The following is a 21,212-nucleotide window of genomic DNA, read 5'->3' on the forward strand; positions in this document are numbered from 1 at the left end:
TAGTTGTAGCTTCTTCTTTGTCTTTGGATTTAGAGTGTCTTTTTTGTATGTTCAAGTCTTTTTTGTTGATGGTTGTTCAGCAGTTAGTTGTGATTTGGGTGGTTTCATGAGAGGAGGTGAGCTCACGTCCTTCTACTCTGCCATCTTTGTCTCTACCCTCTCTCCTGAATGTCACTGTGAGGAGTTCTGGCTTCTTAAAGTTCAATTTTGATTGAAATTCATGAAGGACTTCAGGCTTTACCTCTGGTCAACCACTATCTCTGCAGAATATCTCCAGGGTTAGAGGGAAATCTCCCATATAGGCTCTTTTAAATCTGCTTTGCTGGAACTTTTTATAAGGAATCTCCAGATTAAACTTTTAATAGTCCCTTGAGGCTAAGAAGCCAAGCCAATCATTTGACATCTATAGATTTGGGTGAATTCTTCTCCTCAATGTCCCCCAAATATTCTGAGGTTCTTGCATTTGCCAGGAAGTGACCTTCCTTACTCAGCTAGTAAGGCTGCTGGGAACTCTAAGCAAGGTACCACACTATTTTCCCAAGGGGCTTTATTGGCTCCATGACGTCAACCTTAGTTTCTTAAAGCTGTTTGGTCAAACCTAAGTTTATGTATATCTCTCTCAAATATGACATTCTAGGCAAAACTTTAGTAATATAATCAATGTTTGCAATTATGTGCTATTATAAGGAGAACAGATTCTTATTGAAATTATGCAAATAACTATATTGCCAAGAAAATAAGAATGTTCACGGAAAGCTTCTGAATTCTGGAGGAATCGGGTAGGGAGAAAAAGACAAATGATTCAATTTTGCTTACAAGGGTATAATTTACCAAACTGCTCTAAGCTTAAGAGAGAAAAACAAATTTTCCTAAATTTGGAGAAACAAAACTTAAAAAAAAAAAAAACCAGCAATGTTTCAAATGTAAAAATCATAGGGCTTCCCTGGTGGTGCAGTGGTTGAGAGTCTGCCTGTGATGCAGGGGACACGGGTTCGTGCCCTGGTCTGGGAGGATCCCACATGCCGTGGAGCGGCTGGGCCTGTGAGCCATGGCTGCTGAGCCTCCGCGTCCGGAGCCTGTGCTCCGCAACAGGAGAGGCCACAAGAGTGAGAGGCCTGCGTACCACGAAAAAAAAAAATCATAAAATGGGGCTTTCCCGGTGGCACAGTGTTTAAGAATCTGCCTGCCAGTGCAGGGGACATGGGTTCGAGCCCTGGTCCAGGGAGATCCCACATGCTGTAGAGCAACTAAGCCCACGTGCCACAACTACTGAGCCTGCGTTCTAGAGCCCATGAGCCACAACTACTGAAGCCCATGCACCTAGAGCCCATGCTCTACAACAAGAGAAGCCACTGCAATGAGAAGCCCACGCACCACAGCGAAGAGTAGCTGCCATTCGCTGCAACTAGAGAAAGCCCACACACAGCAACAGAGACCCAATGCAGCCAAAAATAAATAAAATAAATAAATTTATTTTTAAAATCATAAAATATTATAACCATCTTCTTCTGTTTACTTAGTCCCATGTAATTACTTCTTGTTTTGTTTGATCCTTTGTTAGAAGTTTTATGAAGCCATCAATTTCTCCATTAGGTTTTTGTAAATTCTTAGTTCAGTGTAATGATTTGAAATTCATCAGAAACTTGTGTTCTAGAATACTTGTTAGATCCTTTTCCATGAATGTCTCTGAACATGAAACACATTTTCAGGAAGCTTTTGTAAAAGCATCTGAGTAAAACCATTGTCTAAGTAATAAAAGACAAATATCCATTACTAAAAATTTGATTCATTCTAATGGAATTGACAAGAAAATTTATCTCTGTGACACAAAACATTTAAGATAATAACTAGAATTATGACTGATAACATTATACTAGGACATATCCAATTTTAGGAATTTCATATACTTTCCAGAACATTTATATTAATAACATTCACCCTTATGATATAACCTAGAGTTTATGATCATTTATTTAGCAATGCTTCCCATGTAAGTAACATACCAAATAAGCCTAATGAGTTTCATAGCTCTCTTTTCTAATAAGATAAAACAAATCTTTTAAGGTGTTCCAAGGGGCCTCTGGAAAACCTGAACGTTATTTCCAGGTCAATAAGACTTCATTTAGAATTTGACTTGGGGGAAAATCTACTTTTTCAAAAATAAAAATGTTTTAAAACATGTTGTCAAATATGATCATATGTCACTGTGAATTAATATTTAGTTATCAATTTAATCAAAGTGACAAAGATTCACATGTAAATACAGATAGTTAAATAGTGTAAAAAGACTTAGCTCTTTTAATATTGAAAGCACTCAGTTTTTCTTCAAAATTATCAAAGACTCATCAAGACAAAATGTACAATATTTGTTTTGCTAGACAGATTACATTAAATGTAAAAAAAAGTCTTTGTTTACAATTTCTCATTAAGAGCAGACCAATAATTAAGAAAATTTTGCAAAAAGAGAGAAAAAACAAATTTTAATTTTCTACCAGCTTACTTTGGATATTAAAACTCAATCACTTTATTAAATTCATTCCAATCTTAGACCTGACTACACATAAAATTCCTTTCTAAAGATTCCTTTTTAACAAACCTCTTACAACTTTCTCTGTCCATTTTGATTTGTCCCTTGTTCTCTTTCCCATTTAGAAGTTACCAGCTTTAGGACAAAAATCACTTAACAAAGTTTTTACATTAACAAAAACATCTCCATAGCTTACACTTTTTCTTACCCCAAAACATATTCTAATTTCCTTATAATTCCTAGTAGCTTTAACCACATATATTATCTACAATTCTTAATCCTTTGAAGCTTTAATTTTTTTGTAAAGATAAAGTTAAAAATTATTAACTGTGTAAGTATTTTGTGGCTTGGCAAACTTATAAATACATTTCATAATTTCTAGAAACATATTCTACTTCATAGTACAAGCTTTTAATGAAGCACAAGACATGTTTACGAATAGAACCAAACATATTTAGTGTGTAATAAGAGGTCAAAAGTAGGTAAACTTAGACTCGTTCAGCAATTAATATTTCAGTATTTTGTCTTAGTTGGAAATGATCTAGACATTCAATTCATTTAATTTAACTTAGCAAAACTCTAAGGGTACAATTTATCAAAGACATTTAGAAAACTATTTAAGTTGACATAGCAAAAACAATTATTGCTAAAGAAAGTTTACATAAAAGAATTCTTATCTTATGTCTATTTAATTAATTTGTTCTTAACAATCACTCAGATTACTCATGACAGTTTCATAAGATGTTAAAGTAGTGTTAGCCATCATCTTAAATTGTTATTATTATTACTTTTTTCTGAGAAATTTTGTAAAAGAGATAACATGAGCTTATTTGACTTTTAGTAAAACTACATAGCATAAAGCTATTATACTTAATGCTGATAACTCTTAAGATATGTCTGTATTAATTAAACCATTAAACCTGAACTAGATTTTACTTACCAAAAATTATCCTAGATCATGTGAATTTGAAAAATATTTGTATTCGTTTTTGTTATATTTTTGAGAATTTTTATATTGCTTGTCGGAATAAATTAAGTTTACTCACTCAGATAGCTACAGTCTTTTATTAGTTATGGAGAAGACTTTTAAGTCTTCTTGCCCTTTAAGTGTACTTGCCCTTGATAAACAATTTTAAGGAGACTGTGATTTAGAGTTTGAGCAAGAGAGGGGTTTTTTTTTGGTGGTTTTTGTTTAAAAAAAAACCTCTTTCCTTTTTTTTCTTTAAATTTTAGTTTGAGGTTCTAACAATTGAGATAATCTGGGCTCAGTCTCAGGCAATGTGGCTGTGTTTACATTTCAAAGACATGGTAAGATTTATAACTTTAAGGGACAGAGAAAAAAATGTAAATTTTCTTCTGTGAGTTTTGCAGTGTATTTTTCTATTATCATAAGTCTCAGGGTAATTATTATTTTAAAAACTTTTTCTTCTTAAGTATAGGACAATTTTGCTCCAATTATCCTCAACTTTTATAATATCTACAAGAATTTGAGAGGAATAGGTTTCAGGGTTGGTGAAGATAAATGGGCCTTGACTTGTTCCTAAATAGCATTTCTGCTTTTGTAGAGATTTGGAAGACAAAGATAATTGTTTCTATTAGCTCTTGAATATTGGCTTCCAACTGATCTTTTCCTAATTATTTGTAGGAGGGCCTAAGGAATTGCTGAGGAGATGGGGCAATTTTTAAAATTTTTCTTAAAAAGGGGAATTCACGTTGGATCTTTATTTTAAGTCTAATTTCTGTTATTTCATCTTAATAACGATCCCCTAAGGCTAGCTGTTATACATTATTTTTCCTTTCAATTTGATCCTTCCATAAATACCAGTATGACAGCTGTTTATGATGACAGCTCTCAAAAAGGTAATCTTTTAAATACAACAAATTTAAAGGATCCATCATCTGGCCATTGAGGAGTAGGACCTTTCATTAATTTCAAATAGTGACTCAAATCAGTAAGCCTTTTTATGGAACGACCCAGAGGTAACTTTTCAGGCTTAGAATAAATCCTTAACATGGATGAAATAAGCATACTTTCAGATGGAGAGGGCACAGATGATATAGCCCCTATAATGTGAAAATTCATTTCCAAGGATAATCTAAGAAAGCAAAGGCCTTCATTGCACAGGCAGTAAGGGTGGTATAATGCAAACTGTGTCCCTGGTCTCTCCTGGGAATTTGAGGCACCTCTGATCCCAAACCTACTAATCTGTGACATCAGGCATATGCTGCTGGAATGGGACTTTTCCAACACTAACAAGAAAGTGAAGGTTGAAGCAACAAAGGCCCCTTATGGACTGGGTCCCCTTAAGAGAAACTCCTCTGACAGCTGGCACAACAAGACTAGAGTGTGCTGTTTATAACTTTGTGTCTCAGAACCCTAGTCAATTCAACTGGTTACCAGATGCACCCCAGTAAATACACCATCCAGATGGTGGAGACCAGAGAGAATATTCTCACTGGACAAAAAGCCAAACTCTCAGGACATAGAAAAATACAGAAGGAAAAATCTCATCCAGTTTTTATATAGAGGACTGACAGCAACGTTTGTCTTAATAGGCACTGGACTGGAGAGAACTGTTAACTCACCAGTCTGTGAGGCTGTCTCAAACAGCAGGCTTATAGGGCCTATGCCTGTATTCTGCCCTATGGTTCTTTCTTCTTATGAAGCATGACTCAGGAGACAGAGACAAAGAAAAACAGTGACTATCTCTGGGAGGAAAGGATTAAGAAAAACTGAGACGAGATTACTCATTTCCAAAAACCAGATTTTCTATGTCACAAGGATCTTGCTCCATAAGTATTTTCTTCTGCTAATCTAAATTTAGAGATAGAGAAAAGGAGACTCTTAAGCACTTTCCCTCCCACCAGACCTTACAGGCCTGGGAAGTTGAGGAGATAAGAAATTTTACCTTCTGCTGGCCTTTGTCATGTGTCCTAGGATCTCTCAGCTGCAGCAGTCTTGTGGTGGGAAGCAGGGTTTAGCCAGCCTCCTGGTTGTCTTGTCAGCTGTTGAGGAGGAAGAAATGTCCCTGCCAACCTTCTTGAGTTTAAGAAGTAACAAGGTTTATACATTCTTCTTGACCCTGCATTCCCTATCTCTGGTGCTAATGATGTCTTTCTACCTCCTGGTACAGGGAGGGCACCATTCACATGAGACATTAATTTCCTGCTTTCATGGAGACAGATAGGAAGGTCAGTGTGTCTCTCTTGCATCAGTCATTTCTTCAGTAACTTTAATTCAAAGTAATATTCCACTGAGGCATATTTTGGAGCATCCTGCCCTGGGCACCAACAAAGTCAAATGGTTTAGAGAGAAAGCAAGTCCCTTTGTCAGCAGTGACCTGTGCTCATGGTGATTGTTATTGCATCTCCACAATACCATTGGGCTGGGTGCTCAAGAAACAGAGCTGTGAAAACATGGCTCCTGTCTCTTATAATTTATAGTACCAATATTTCAAAGAAAAAATTTTACTTAGTGCCACCTTTGTGTTAGACAATAATGCTGGTATATTTTCAAGATATACAAATAATAGAAAGAGACATGTATGGTACTTGAATTGTAGTGAGACATTAAAAATTTCCCCCCCCAAAATCTTTTTCTTTATATTTATAAGAAAAAAAATTTAGATTCATTTTGGATAAGATAAAGAAAATTTATGAAGTGATAAATCTAACCTGAGAAAGTAGAAAAGAACACGGTACACAGGCTCTGAGCATTCTACTCACAGAAAATATTGTCCTGTTCTTTTGCAATATGGACTTGTTCCCCTGTCCCTATGTCTGTCTCTTCCCCTCTCTGTTTCTGCCCCTCTTCTCTCTCTCCCTCACACATACACACATTCATTCCCCTACAAAAAAACCCATTGACTAAATGTTAATTGGCAGGCACTGTGCTCAAACTGAGGCTACAGTGGTGAGTTAAAAACAGAGATCATTTTTCCATCCTCATCAAACTTATATTCCAAGATGGAGAAAGTGAATACTAATCAAAGAGTCACACAACCATAATATTGCAACCACAACTAACAACCATAACCACGGAGTTAAGCTAAGCAGGCCACTACTGTCAGCTTTCTCTCAACCCTCAGTAGAGTGTGTTCCACTTAAAGGCCTTGAGTAAGTCAATATTCTGTTGAGAAAATCCAGGAAATTTCTCAGTCTTCCACATCTGAAATTATGCAGTTTGGAATGTCAGGAACAAGAGTGAGGGGAAAGGTCATTCAGAACTGCAGCTAACCAGTTTCTCTCTTTCTGACTGCTGCAATAACCTCCTAGTCTGTCCTGTGTTTACTCCCATTCCTCTGGCCTGTTCACAGAGCTGCCAAAGTGGTCCCTTAAAATTTAAGCCTGATTGTGCCACTCTATACTCAAAATCATCCAGTGAATTCAATTTAATTACAATAAATCCAAAGTTCTCACCAAGGCCTCAAAGTCCTTTTTGATCTGTTCTCCCCTTCTCCCATGTCTCTCTTGGCCTCATTCCTACCACTCTCCCCCTTCTTTTCTGTAATCCAGCCAAACTTGCTTCTTCTCCAGTTTTTACTAAAACACTACTTAGTAGACAAACAACTTATTTTAAATTAGGCAAAAAATTTAATAAGACACTTAACCAAAGAAGATACATGAATGGTAAATAAGCAACATTTAAAAATGTTCAGCATTATTAGTCATCAGAGAAAAATTAAAACCACAATGCAAATAACTTCACATCTACTAGAATGACTAAAATTAAAAAGATTGATAGCATCAAATGTTAGTAAGGATGGAGAACAACCAGAAGTCTCATATATTCTTGAAGAAAATGTGAAATGATGTACTACTTTGGAAAACAGTTCGGCATGAATACAACCCCCTAATTTCACCCCCTAGGAATTTAAATGAGAAAAATATGTCCACACAAAATTTGTACATGAACGTTCATAGAAACAACTTTATTCATGATTGTGAAACTGAGTAGAAACCTGTGGGGCTTTCCCAGTGACAGACTCCCAGTGTTCCCTGCTTCTTGTTTGTAGAACAAAGCTTTAGTCTCCTAGGCCTCCCTTGATTTCCAAAGAGCAGTTAATGATTATAGAACTGACAAAATTCAGAAACAAAGGAAAAGCAGTCAAGCAAGAAAAGTAACAATAGATTGAAAAACAGTGTTATCTATATCCCTTTCTCCTCAAGGGATATAGATAACAGTCTGACACATATCCTTGATGTGGTGCTCCAAGGACAATGGTGCTTCAAGGACAAAGGACAACCCTCTCTGAAAAAGTGTCAGTGTTACACCCCTTATCAGACCCTTAATTGCCCTCCCTACCATGTTGTGATGGTTATGAAATTCCTGAGCCAAGCTGGGTGATGAGACCTGTCCCAAATAAGAAAAGGCATCTTTCCTGTCCCACTGCCACTCTATAGAAGGAAAGTATATGTGCCTCGACCAATCAGTAAATGAAATGTTCACCTTGAACCATTCCTTTGTTTTCTGGCTATGAAAACTGATCAATAGCACATGTTTGGGGTCCACTCTCCCAGACTACTAGGAAGTCAGCCTGCTGTTCTGGCAGAGACACTTTCCTCTAATAAATTCTATCTTCTTTACATTCTGCCTTGTGTCTGGAAATTCTTTTCCAACCCACGTTTGGACCACGACACTTGAGTGTCTTTTGTAGACACTAAGGCTCTCCACCTGATGGAGGATTTGACTTCGTGCTGATCACAAGCATGTAGGTCCCAGACTGGTTGGAACAAGAAGGCTGATGATTAAGTTTCCCAAAACATCACCCTGTCACCTCTCCACCAACTAATCAAAAGAATGTCCATGAACTGATAATTCACCCTGAGACCCTCACTCCTAATGTTGCCTTTAGAAACACTTGCCCAAAAGTCTTCAGGGAGTTTGGGTCTTTTGAGCATTAGCTGCTTGTTATCCTTGCTTCGCATCCTGCAAATAAACACTGTAGTTTCCTTCACCACGACTGGTATCAGTAGATTGGCTTTGCTCTGCATTGGGTGAGTGAATCTGTGTTTGGTTTGGCAATAATTTTGGCAACCATGAAGGATCCACCATCCCCAGTGGGCATCTCAACCATAGCACACTGGCCCCTGACCAGTGGCAGCTCATGGATACGACTCAGCAGCTGCTTGAGCACCCTTGTCTCAGAGATGGCCCTGAACACTTGCCACTGACCAGGCATCATTGGCCCATGGCACTTTTGATTTCTGTGGTAAAGGGAAAAAGACACATGCTTTGCTGGTTGAGATTTCTCTAGTAAGTAGAGGAACTTGTGTGTGATAATACCAGGGTATTCATTCTCTTAGCCATCTGGGTCTGTCAGTGGCTATACATTTGTTGGGATTTTCCCTTTTGGGCTGAGGAGTTTGAAACCCTGAGAGACTACATTTGTTTGTTTGTTTGAGATTTTAAGATTACCAGCCATAAACAACTGAGAATGGGTAATCAGAGCTCTGTTTCATCTTATATTCCCTACGGTGTATTTTACAGAATTGGGAAATTCTTAGCTCTTAGTTTCATGGGCTCATACCCATGAAAAGGAGAAGGTGATATTTTTCTAAAATCATGTGGTCACAGTATTCTTTAGGCTCTGGAGAATAATGCCCCAGATGGGGCACTTTTTGACATTCTAAAACTCGTTTTTGCATATGAAAAAGCTGGCTTGTTAAAAGTATCTCTTCACTATTCTGACCAGAAGGAAACAAATCTTACTAGGAGGAACTTACATTTTTCTCCCTGTGCCTTTGAAATGTAAATGTTCTACCCTGGGCTCTAATGTACTCTCACTCACTCTTGTCTATACCATCGCCAATTCCTGAGACTGAGGGGGAAAAAAGGGAGAAGAGTCCTTTTTAAACTCAGGCAGGAAAACTGTGAGATATCTGTTTGTCTGGAATGTATGTATGTCCATGTGTACATTATAAATATATCTCTTTTCCTTTGGATGGTATTATCAAAGTTAGTTTGTAAATGAGCTCTATTTAATTGACTTAAAGGAAATTAAGCACTTACAGAAATTCTCAGAAATATAAAAGAAACTAAGTTGAATGAATTTCAGATTCATGGGATCTGAAAAATATTCAATATTAAATTTGGGATAATGGCTGACTTGGTCTAATGTCTCATAAAGTTTTCTTGGGTAATCTAAACATAATTTTTGAGAACAAGTGAATAAAACAGAGGTAAATGAGGCAAGAGTTTTTAGGTGAACTCTGGGAATAATTATGTTTTAGGAATGTCTACTTAAAAATAGCTTTTCTGGAAGTTTTAGTAACTTGAAATTTTAGAGTTTAACTAAATTAAGCTAAATGATGAGAATTCATTGAATATCGAGGTCTTTTCCAAATAAAATAATATACTGAAATATTAATTACTAAACATTGGCTTCCTTTTACAGAGAAAGTAAAGATATTTAAGACTATTAATAAATATGTTTGGTGTCACACTGAGACATTTTCCATAAGAAAGCACATATTTTTAGAAATTATAAATAGCATTTATTTATAAATTTGCCAATCTACAGAATGCTAATGTAAAGAACAGCTCATAATTGCTTACTTCTTAATTTTCACTAGGAATTTAGGTTTTTAAGACTTGAGAATTCTAATTAAATATGTAATTAAAGCCACTAGAAAGAATGAGAACATTTTAGTATACAGAGTAATAGGATGTGTGTTTTCATTCAAAGAAGGTATGAAGAATAGGAATTTATTTTGTTAAAGAAAAAGGAAGTAATTTTGTCTTAAAGCTGGTTATTTCTAAATAGGAAATAAAATAAAGGGCAAGTTAATATGAATATAGAAAGTTGTAGATTTCTGGGGAGAAAGTAATCTTTAGAAAGAAATTCTATGTGTTATCAGGACTCACTAAGATTAGAATGAATTTAATTGAGTAAATGAATTTTAAGATTAAAAGTAAAGTGGTACAAAAACTTAAAATTTTTTTCTCTCTCTGTTAAGAGAAAAAAGTTTTCTTGGAATATTGATTTGCTTTTGATTACAGATTGTAAATTTTCTTTACCTTTTAAATAATCTGTTATAACTTTCTGTACTTGCTTTTAAAATATTTCATTGTAACTTTGGTTAAATTCATAAGCATTGTTTCACAGTGATCTGTAATCCTATTTGACCAAGTGTCTTGAAACTTTTTAACATTTTGGATAAACTTCTCAAGGATAGAATCCTAATGAAAGATATTTTGACCTCTAGATAGCTTTGGGATGTTTCAGAGGAACCCTAAGTCATCTCAAAGAGAGATATTAAACTAATTAGGATTATTTGATATGTTATGGGAGGCACTGTCAATTGATTAGAGATAAATGTATCTCCAACCTCCTTAGGTTATACATTTAGATTATACTAAATATCATTAATATAGATATTCTTATGTTATATGAAATTAAATAAAATTTCTAAAATTTGAATATGTCAAAATTGTATGTTACAGAAGTAAACAAATTTTTTTTGTCAATTGAATTTTAACCAGCTCTTTAACTGTGTCTTTTTAAGTCTTTTTATCATTCATAGATGCTTTTGCAAAAATGCTTCATCTTCAGGAAGATTCATACTAAAGACTTTCTGACAAGTGCAGGCTTCTGATAACTTTCAAATCATACCGTTGAATTGGGTAAGAAATTAAAGAATTCTAATGGAAATCCCGATGGTTTCATAAAGGTTAAGGCTGCAAACTGTAAGCAGCTCAAATGTTCATCATCAAGTGAATGAGTAATTCACATCAGCAATAAAGGGGAATGAAATATTAATATACATAACATGGAAGAATCTCAAAACATGCTGAGTGAAAGAAAACAGGAACCAAATACACACTGTTAGATTCTATTTATGGAAATTTGAGAATGGGAAAACTATAGTCACTGAAAGCAAATCATTATATCACTTTTGTAGGAAGGTGAGGATTGACCACAAAGGAGCCTAAGGAAACTTTCTGGGTAATGGAAATTTTCTGTATCATGATTGTGGTAGTGATTACACAAGTGTACATATTTGTCAAAATTTATCTAACTGTGCTATACACTTAACATGAGTGCTATTAGTTGTATGTAAATTGTACCCCAATAGGGGTGATTAAAAGGAAATATATATTATGTATGACATATAAATATGTTTACATATATTACCTATATATCATGACAATAGAATAAAATATGTTCTTAGTGATTAAATTGCCATTTAGCCAACATCCAGAATGCCAAACATCCTTATTTTTTTCTTGTTTTTCCTTTCTCTAACCTTTCAAAAAGCATCATTTTTAAGAGTCACATCAACATTGCTGATTAGATTTGCAGTAATTTGAAAACACAGAAGACATTCCTTTAAAAAATATAAACAAAATCTTCTTTCATCTCTTCTCTAGATCTTTTTATTCTTATGCCACATTCTTTACACCAGTTGACCAATTGAGTTAGGCACTCATTTCCTTTTTCACAAATCTTTGTTGTGTTTCTGCTAGTTCTGCATTAGGGACTATTAAGGAGGAAAACCACTGACACAAAATGGTTTCATTTGTGCTGAAGCCCACGATACCACACATATATTTAATACCTAACCTACTTGCAATTTCGACCTTCACCAGAAATGTTATCTTAATTCTGAAATCTGGAACTTTCTGGTCAGCACCAATGTGGTAATCTATCACAGGGGCCCTCTCCATCTCCCCCAACCCAAGAAAAAGAGGCAATCTGCAAGATAAAACTCAAGGCTTCCCTTCCCTACAAAGAGAAGATAGTACTGGTCCCAAATAACCTTTTTTTTCTTTTGCTAATGACTTTCTTGCCCACCCTCCTTTCTATAAAAACCTTCCACTCTGTATAACTTCTCAAAGTGCCCTTCTATTTACTAGATGAGATGCTGCCCAATTCATAAAGCATCAAATAAGGCCAATCAGATTTTCAAATTTACTCAGTTGAATTTTGTTTTTTAACAAGACATGATCTTAAACAAGATAAACATTGCCCCTGTTTTCATCTCAGGTGGCCTCAGCCTGCAGCTGCTTGAAGCAAGATTTTGGTTCCTGGCCAGAGATTGAAGTCAGGCCGGGGCAGTGAAAACACTAAATCCTAGCCACTAGACCACCAGGGACTAGTGGCCAGTGACAAGGTCCTGGCCTGTCTGCTGTGTAGAAATGAATTTCCACAGAGATGGAAAGTAGTGAAACAAGTAAAGTGTTTATTAGGAGGACAAAGAATACATGTGGCTAGACACATGGGCGGGCTCAGAGAGAGAGTTGCGCTCACTTGGTAGTTTGAATCATTTTTATGGGGAATTTCTTCCAGGTTTCCTTTGACCAATCATCTTGCTTTGCCTGTTTCTGAGTCCATAGTTGGTATACCTCAGGGTCCTCCCGTGTTCATGTGCATCTCTTAGCCAAGATGGATTCTAGCGAAGAGGCCTATGGGTAGTTGACATCACTTACTATGGGGTGGTGCCCTCTCCCTTTTTGACCTCCAAGGAACCCTTCTGCACATGTGTAGCTGGGAAGGTCTCCTTGACTACGAGAATGAGGAACATCTAGTCTTTTATCTCTTATCTGGGCAGGGCACAGCCTCCTTTCTCGATTGCCCTGTTATTGATATTTTGGAGTTTCTGTCCAGAGGGCCTATCTCATTTCCTTCAAACTTCCCATCTTCTAAACACTCTTAGGTGCTCACTGTCCTCAAATATTTTGCATAGCACCCAACACATAATACATAAATTTTCAACAGAGGAGACAAATATGTTATCTTGGTTGACTTCACATCATCCTATCCTTTAACTATTTTTTTTTTCAATTTTTGAGACTGAAGAGTTGGGAAATAGCTTTATCCCTCCCTAGTCAAAGTATATTTTAATATCAGTCTCTGATCAAAACCAAAACTCTTTGCATTTCCTATCTAGAAATCAAACACTGCACATCAGTCCAGGCTCTCCCAAAAGTCACCTGTTCCATGAGGCCTGCCTGCCTGCCCTGACTGATTCAACCACAAGAAATCCCTTCCCCTGCCACATTTTATCTGAAGCTCTGTGTGCTGAGTTTTCTGTGGATGTTTATCTTCCCAGTTACCCTATCAGTCTCCGTACCCCCTGCAGCACCCAGAGATCTGACTGGCAACAGATCCTGCATTAATGAATAAATGAGGTCAGAGCCCAGGGAAGAAGGACACAGTGGGAGGTGAAGTGAAGAAGGCGGCGTTTTGTACAGGATCTGAGGCAGGTGAAGGACTCTGCCGCTGGGAGGGTAAAGAACACAGTGGTGAGGAAGGAGCAGGGGACCCTTGCCGGGCACAGAGTCAGGAAGGAGACAAATGATGGGAAATCTGATGGACAAGCTGAAAAGGGTCAATCCCCCTCTGAACACAGTGAGAAAGGAGAGATTCTAGAAAGCACAACAGATTGCATCTGAAATCTACAGGCAAGAGCATATGCTCCACTTCAACCTGCTGGTTGCCTTCTCCTTCCTTTATTTTTCCTTCTTCTCCTTTTACACTGTTTCAAATGGGGGAGGTGCCCAATATTTCCTATATAACCTACACTAAGAATGCTGAAAAGACTCAAAAATTATCAGCTGGAGAAACTGTCTGTCCTACAGGGATCTGTAACTTATATTTCTGATATGCAGAGATCCCTTCGTTTTCTTCCATCTCAGAATTGTGTCTTTATGGGTCGAGGTTACTGAAATCGGAACTCTGGCTGAACGGCTAAAACAATGTTGTGAATCCTAAATATATTTCAATAACAAACTAGGATGCATTTTTAATAAAAGAATTTTTTAATTTAATAAAAGAATATTTATGTTTAAGTTTATAAACATTATTATATGTATGTAAGTCCCCACAAATCAAGTCACATGATTATGTAGATGAAAACGCACTTAAAATCCTGCATAACATAGATTACCCACCACCAGCTTCTACAGAAGGTGAGGACTTGCTTGTCTTTCTTAATGTACTATAGAATCATGAGTACCAGTAAAGAGCTCATTCCCTCTCTTAAAATTAGCCTATTCTGGGATATAAGTGCATTCTATCTGTTCACTCAGCAGCAAATGGATTTCTTGAATTCATATTTAATATATATTGAACACCTACTACTAACTATTGAATGATTGGCATTTAGCTATATTATTATTGATATTGTGGAAGAATAGCTGTTGGGTGCATAAGTTATAGCCGAATTTTCTTCAACAGTTAAATCTTGACCCTACACGTGAGTATATATGATACTGGCAAGAAAATCTGTTGGAGATTGTGTACAACCTGCTCTGGCCTTCTTAAAAGTCTTTCTCAAAGGTTACAAGAGTTTGCTCTGAAAAATCATGTAATTAAATGAGAATTTCTTTTCTATGATGTCTTTGAACTATCTTAAAACTATCTGTACACATGCAGAGTTTGTTTAGTTACTATACAAAAAACATATCACAAAAAGAAGTCTTTAATCTACTTTTAATTTAAAAATCATTGATTTTTACCTACCTACCCTGCTACCTAAACTTCAAACACAAAGATAAACCAATCATCGTTTTCCAGTCTCTCTGTTTTATGCGGATAGACCAAAAAATATCACACTAAAGCAAAATTATAGAGATTTTCTTACAAATTTTCTTCAATACATTTCCCCTTTAAAACAAAATGTTGTTGACATCTTCAATTTCAACATTTCAACAGTTAAAACCCTTTGAGACATCATCTCATTCAATGATGCCTGGGGTGTATTTTCCACAAGGTAGAAGTTTCCTGAGATACTCTCCACTTCATTGCTTCCCCAGAAACCTGCAGAAAATTTTAATTACTTTTTCATTTGATTTTCTAAAGAATCGAAGGGTGATTTTCTGGAATGTGATTTTAAAAAGAAGGTAGCGGGGCTTCCCTGGTGGCGCAGTGGTTGAGAGTCCACCTGCCGATGCAGGGGACACGGGTTCATGCCCCGGTCCGGGAGGATCCCACATGCCGCAGAGCGGCTGGGCCCATGAGCCATGGCCGCTGGGCCTGCACGTCCGGAGCCTGTGCTCCGCAATGGGAGAGGCTGCAGCAGTGAGAGGCCCGCGTACTGCAAAAAAAAAAAAAAAAAAAGGAGGTAGCCAAAAATCCTATTAAAATCTTTTTCACACTATACCAGGATCATTTTCCCTGAAAACTAGTCCACTTTTGTGCTCCCAGAGCTACAGCCCGCTAAAAGAGCAAACAACCTTCAGATCTGCAAACACTATCTCCTGAAGAAATCTGACCTCAACCCCTCAGGAGATCCAAGAAAAGAAAAGTCAGTCTTTGGGACTTCCCTGGTTGCGCAGTGGTTAAGACTCCACGCTTCCAACGCAGAGGGCCCAGGTTTGATCCCTGGTCAGGGAACTAGATCCCATATGCATGCCGCAACTAAGAGTTTGCATGCCACAACCAAGACCCAGCACAACCAAATACATAAATTAATTAATTAATAACAAAAAAAAGTCAGTCTTCTCTTAATTGAGTCACCACTTAACTCACTGGTTCATCAGATAAGGAAAAAGCTCAGTGAGCTGTGTATTTACATTTATCTCAATTTACATTTTTCATCCCAAAACTTCACTGGTTTCCAGTTCTGGTTCCCTGAAGTATGAGCTACCCTCTCTCACCTGTGTGGATAACATCCCTTTTGGGCAGTACAACTGGCTTAAAAGCTACTAAACAAAACAGAAATAAATGCTGAATGGTTTCTTTAAATGCAAGTGGTACTAAAGAAGGAGCCATAATAAAGTTATTACAATAATCTGCTTGAGTGGACAAGGAGAACCCACAAAGCAGTAGTATCTGTTTACCTCCATATACAGTTTTTGTAGTATTTTCCTAAGACTCAGAAAAAAAAGAGCATTAAAGATAATCTCAATGACCAACCATTGGGCTGGGAGCCCAAGACACAGGTGCAAGCCCATATCTTGCTTATGGCTTCATATCAGCATAAGACTATGTCCACTCTTGGCTAGACGCCTACTTCTCACATGTATTTATAATATTATAAATCCATGTTTTGTGTTTACTTTTCTAAATGACATAATTTCTACAAAGATAATTTAGAATTACAGTGTCTGCTTTGGGGAACGTTCAAAATGAACAAAAGGGGGAAAGGAGTTAAAATATACATAAAAACAGAAAAGGAATAAAACTGCAAAAAATACCAATTTCAAAATGATGGCAGCACTCCAGTCATCTGAAACTCACATATCTGGCACCATGAAGAATCCAAAAGAAGATTGAAAGTCAGGAAAGGATGAACAGCACCCTGTGAGACACCCCTCCTTGGCACAGGACTACATTCAAGGGGGTTTAAAACTCAATTCTAGTATATCTGATCATTTTGCTTTCTGAGTCTTCAGCAAACGAAGGTACTCAGGAAGGAAGGAAGGAAGGAAGAACCAACAATAAGTAAATTGTAACCTGGCAGCCTGACAGCAAAACCAAAAAATGCACACAGGAACTCAAAAAGCCAAGCTGAACTACCATCCCCCAAATCCTGAGGATATCACTATACTACAGTCCAGGATGAAACTCGGCTTCATAATGATGACCCTGAGTTAGCAAGGAAAGCTGAAGGTATTTTGCAAACAGTTATTAAAAGCAAGGCATTGGGTGACTCCATATGCTTACCAAAAGACATGTGACAGACTGCCCATGGTGGCACTCTACGTGACAGCCACAAAGTAGAAAGTACCCAAATGGCCATTAATAGTAAAACGGATAAATGAATTGTGATATCTTCACACAGTGAATACTCTACAGCAGTGGAAATGACAGATCTACGACAACAAGCTCACAAGCATAATGGTGAGTGCAAGAAGCCAAACCCGTGTATAGTAAGGAAAAGAACAGGCAAGAGATCATGCCTGGGGGTCAGGGAGGGGCTGTAGGGATTGGTTGGAAGGGAGCACGAGAGCTTCTAAGTAACATGCTGTTTCCTGATCTGGATGCTGAATATGCGAGCATTCCATCTGGAAAGATCCAGCAAGCTGTACACCAAGCTCTGTGCCCTTTTCTGTATGTGTATTTGTCTCTGAAGAACACATTCACAAAATATTACACAATATACTTGATGAAGTATAAATTTCTTATCTTCGTGGTAAATCCAATCATGAACACTTCACAATTCAGATTTCAAGTAACCAGAGGCAACCCCAGGCAAAATTTGAAGCACATGATGTTTATCTTTCCTCCCCCAGTTCCACATTCTTTCTGGGGCTTTTCTATCTTTTGAAAAGCAACTCCCCCCCCACCACCCTGAGCAAGCGTGGTCACACACCACGCCCTCCCCATTTCTCATTTCCTCAGCAGAGTTTAATACACACACAAATCTTCCAGGGATCCCGTTAAAATGCAGATGCCTCAGTAGGTCTGTGGTGGGACCTAGAGCCTGCATTTCTAGAAAAACTCCCAGGTGTGGCCAATGCTCCTTGAGTGAGGCCTCGAGCTGCAAAGCCTGAGAAAAGACGTGATTTAAAATTAGTGCCTGCCAAGCTCCTGGGTGCTGAGGAACGCCTCATCCCGGGAATATGAGCATGGAAGTTTTAGGACCAATGTCTGGTGGAACATTCTTGGCTTCCCAATGCCTCTCAAATTGCATCCCTATTAGCTCTACCAACTCAGGAACAAAAACTAGTCGTTGGGGACAGTAAAGTAAAAACCTGCTCCTACTCTAGGGAGTTTTGCTCTGTTTCTCATGAAAACTTCACCTTTGGACTTGTTAGCATAGTGCCTTTCCCATAGCACTTACAGGAGGGAGGGAGGGAGGGAGGGAGGGAGAAGAAGGGAAAGAAAGAAAGGAAGTGAGCAAGCAAGCAGTTAGTTTGCCTGGGAAAGTGCAGCAATGTAAAGTGCTGGTGTGACTTGCCAGATGGCTGAGAGGCTGCTTAAATCCAAGATGTCTCTTCCATGAGGGGCTCAGTTTGCAGTTACGAATATTTTCATGAAGAGTAAGGTTGTAGGGTGAGAATGGAGGGGTAGACACCAGGGTGAGTAAGCCCTCTTCTCCCAGGGCATCTCAGAGCCATGAACACAGATAGGGCAAGCCTTTTCCTGGCAGATAGAAAAATGTTAATAACTTTAAAGCCTCCCCAGAAACTTGGTATGTGGTTTTGAAGTGTTTAGGAATTTGGAAGGGATACAAGGGGAATATAACATATGTATAGGGATTTTTCCCAGATTCAAATAAATATTTGAAAATTTTCTGGTGTGTATTTTATAAGATGGAAGCAATAAAAAAGAAAGAAAGAAAGAAATGCTCTCTGATCTCTCCAAAACATTCTCGTAACATAGGGAATCTCGAAAACAGAGTATCTGAAGAACATTTTATTTAGTAGCTGCAATGGTTAATTTTACGTGTCAACTTGGCTAGGCTGCAGTGCTTACGTATTTGGTTGTACGTGTCTGGACGGTGCTGTGAAGGTCTTTTGTACATGAGATTAATAAAACAGATTACCCTCCATAATGTGGGCAGGCCTCTTCCAGTGAGTTGAAGACCTTTAAATGAAAACTTATCATCCCCAAGAAAGAGGCAATTTTGCCAGCCCACTGCCTTCCCTGAGTCTCCAGCCTACCAGCCCAGCCTGCAGATTTCAGACTTGCTAGCCTCCACAATTGTGTGAGCTAATTCCTTAAAATAAATCCACCCCCAGCCTCTATACACTCACACACACACACACACACACACACACACACACACACACTCACATCTTACTGGTTCTGTTTCTCTGGAGAACCCCAACTAACATAATGGGTTATGTCATTGTACTTTCATTGGAGTTAATCACATAAACAAATACACCAGCTTCACAGTGAATAAATGTTAGCACTGCTTAAAAGAGTTGAGTAAGATTATTCAGCTTACTTGGCTGAATAAGTTGAACTCAAGAAGAACTGAATTCTTATTCAGCTGCTGAATGAGAACTTTAATTTTGAATATCATTCAGCAGAATAGGTCACTTTTTAAGGGCCCAAATGCTCACATAATATAACATTTTAATTCTCACAGGGCTCATTAGGATTGTAACAGCCTGTCTAATAGATCAGAGGACTTCTGTGGACAGATTTTATTAGTCCAAAGACAGCTTATTCACTGTCATCTTTTAGGAGAGAGGCAATACATTATCTTTTTAGACCAATATAAAACCTCCAGATCTGTACACATGGAATCAATCGAACGCTCATTTCTGGCTCAGTGCCTTCCTTTAGCCTCCCATGAATTTGTCCTCAAGACTAGGACTGCTCAGACAGAGTGCATGTTCCTAGAGCCTCAATTAGCTCGTCCCCTCGGTCAATAGGTGAGAGATGCAGCAGTGGAAGCTGCATTTCCCAGCATGTCAGTGCTCTGTGCCCAAGTAACAGCCACCAAACGCAAGCCTATTACCGCCACTGAAGGCAGCCAGCTGCAAGTGAACCCAGTGCTAGGCACAGTGCCCACTCCCCGGGGGATTCCTGCTGGCACAGACATTCCACATGCTTTGTGTTTGTTCATTTTGTCCTTGCTCCCGTAACTTGGTAGCCACAACCCATATACCTCCATCCATCAAGTTACCTTCACCGTAAAAAAATAAATAAATAAACTGCAAAACCCTATATTTTCACTGTTTAAAACATCTACAGTTTATCCTGGACTGATATTCTGGACTGCTGCATGTCTCTGTCTATTAAGAACGTAACGTGGGTTTTTTTGGGGAGGGCTAATATCTTATTAGGATTGTTACTGTTTTTGAGTATTCTGGCTGCAAAGCTGTACAGATATGGAGAGGTCGGCCCCATTCCTACTTCTTTTTTAATATGTCTTGTGTGTGTTTGCAGAATATTAGGTTTTTCTGGAATGCACATACTACGTTAGAGCAGAAATGCATGCGCTATTATTCATTCATTAACATCCCCAAGCTACTCATACCTGCCAGACTGAAGTACAGGCTATGCCAACAGATCCCCAAGGAGGAAAAGAAAAAGTATTTGCATCACCAACACTAACACTAGTTTACGGCATATCTGTCAGAAAACATGACATACAAATGTCCTAAAACACGGATTTTCTAAGCAAATGTCAGTTGACTCCTCAGAAATTCTTCTGCCTCAGCCAGAGCAGACTGTGACTCTGCTCTATAGGAGCAAGAATTACAGCGTGACTGTGTCACATCAGGGGATGCACTGTGCGGCCACCACGCCTAAGGAGATGGGCAACAAGCCAGCACATGCTGCCTCAACACCCCTGACCCTCCACCTCGGGACCAGGCAGCCACAGGTGGCTCACAGCAGGGGAGACTTTCACCACTGCATTCAGGTTTCAAAATGAATAACTCACTTGCACTTTTTGTTTTCTAGCCAGACATTAAAACAAACAAACAAACAAAAACACTCTAGGTCAGAGATACTATTATGACAAAATGGCCACTTGAGCATGCTCCATAACTGTGTAGTTGTAAATGATCACAAGTGGGTATCATGGCTGAACATTCCCCAGAATGTCCCCCCAAAATTTTTAAAAATTGAAATAAAAAAAAATGAAATTGAAGAGAGTGGTTGCCATCAGTGTGGGGCGGTGGCAGGGGGCAGGGACGGAGCTCTCAGAATCTCTTTACCTGGAGTGTTTCTGCCTGGTCACCTGAAAAGGACAGGTATGAGGACATTTAAGGGGAAACTCTTGATGGAGCCTGTATTTGGGGCTGACAAAAATTACAAGACACAGAGCTTTT

The sequence above is a fragment of the Hyperoodon ampullatus genome (assembly GCF_949752795.1).
Source record: "Hyperoodon ampullatus genome assembly, chromosome: 6".
Taxonomy (NCBI): domain Eukaryota; kingdom Metazoa; phylum Chordata; class Mammalia; order Artiodactyla; family Ziphiidae; genus Hyperoodon; species Hyperoodon ampullatus.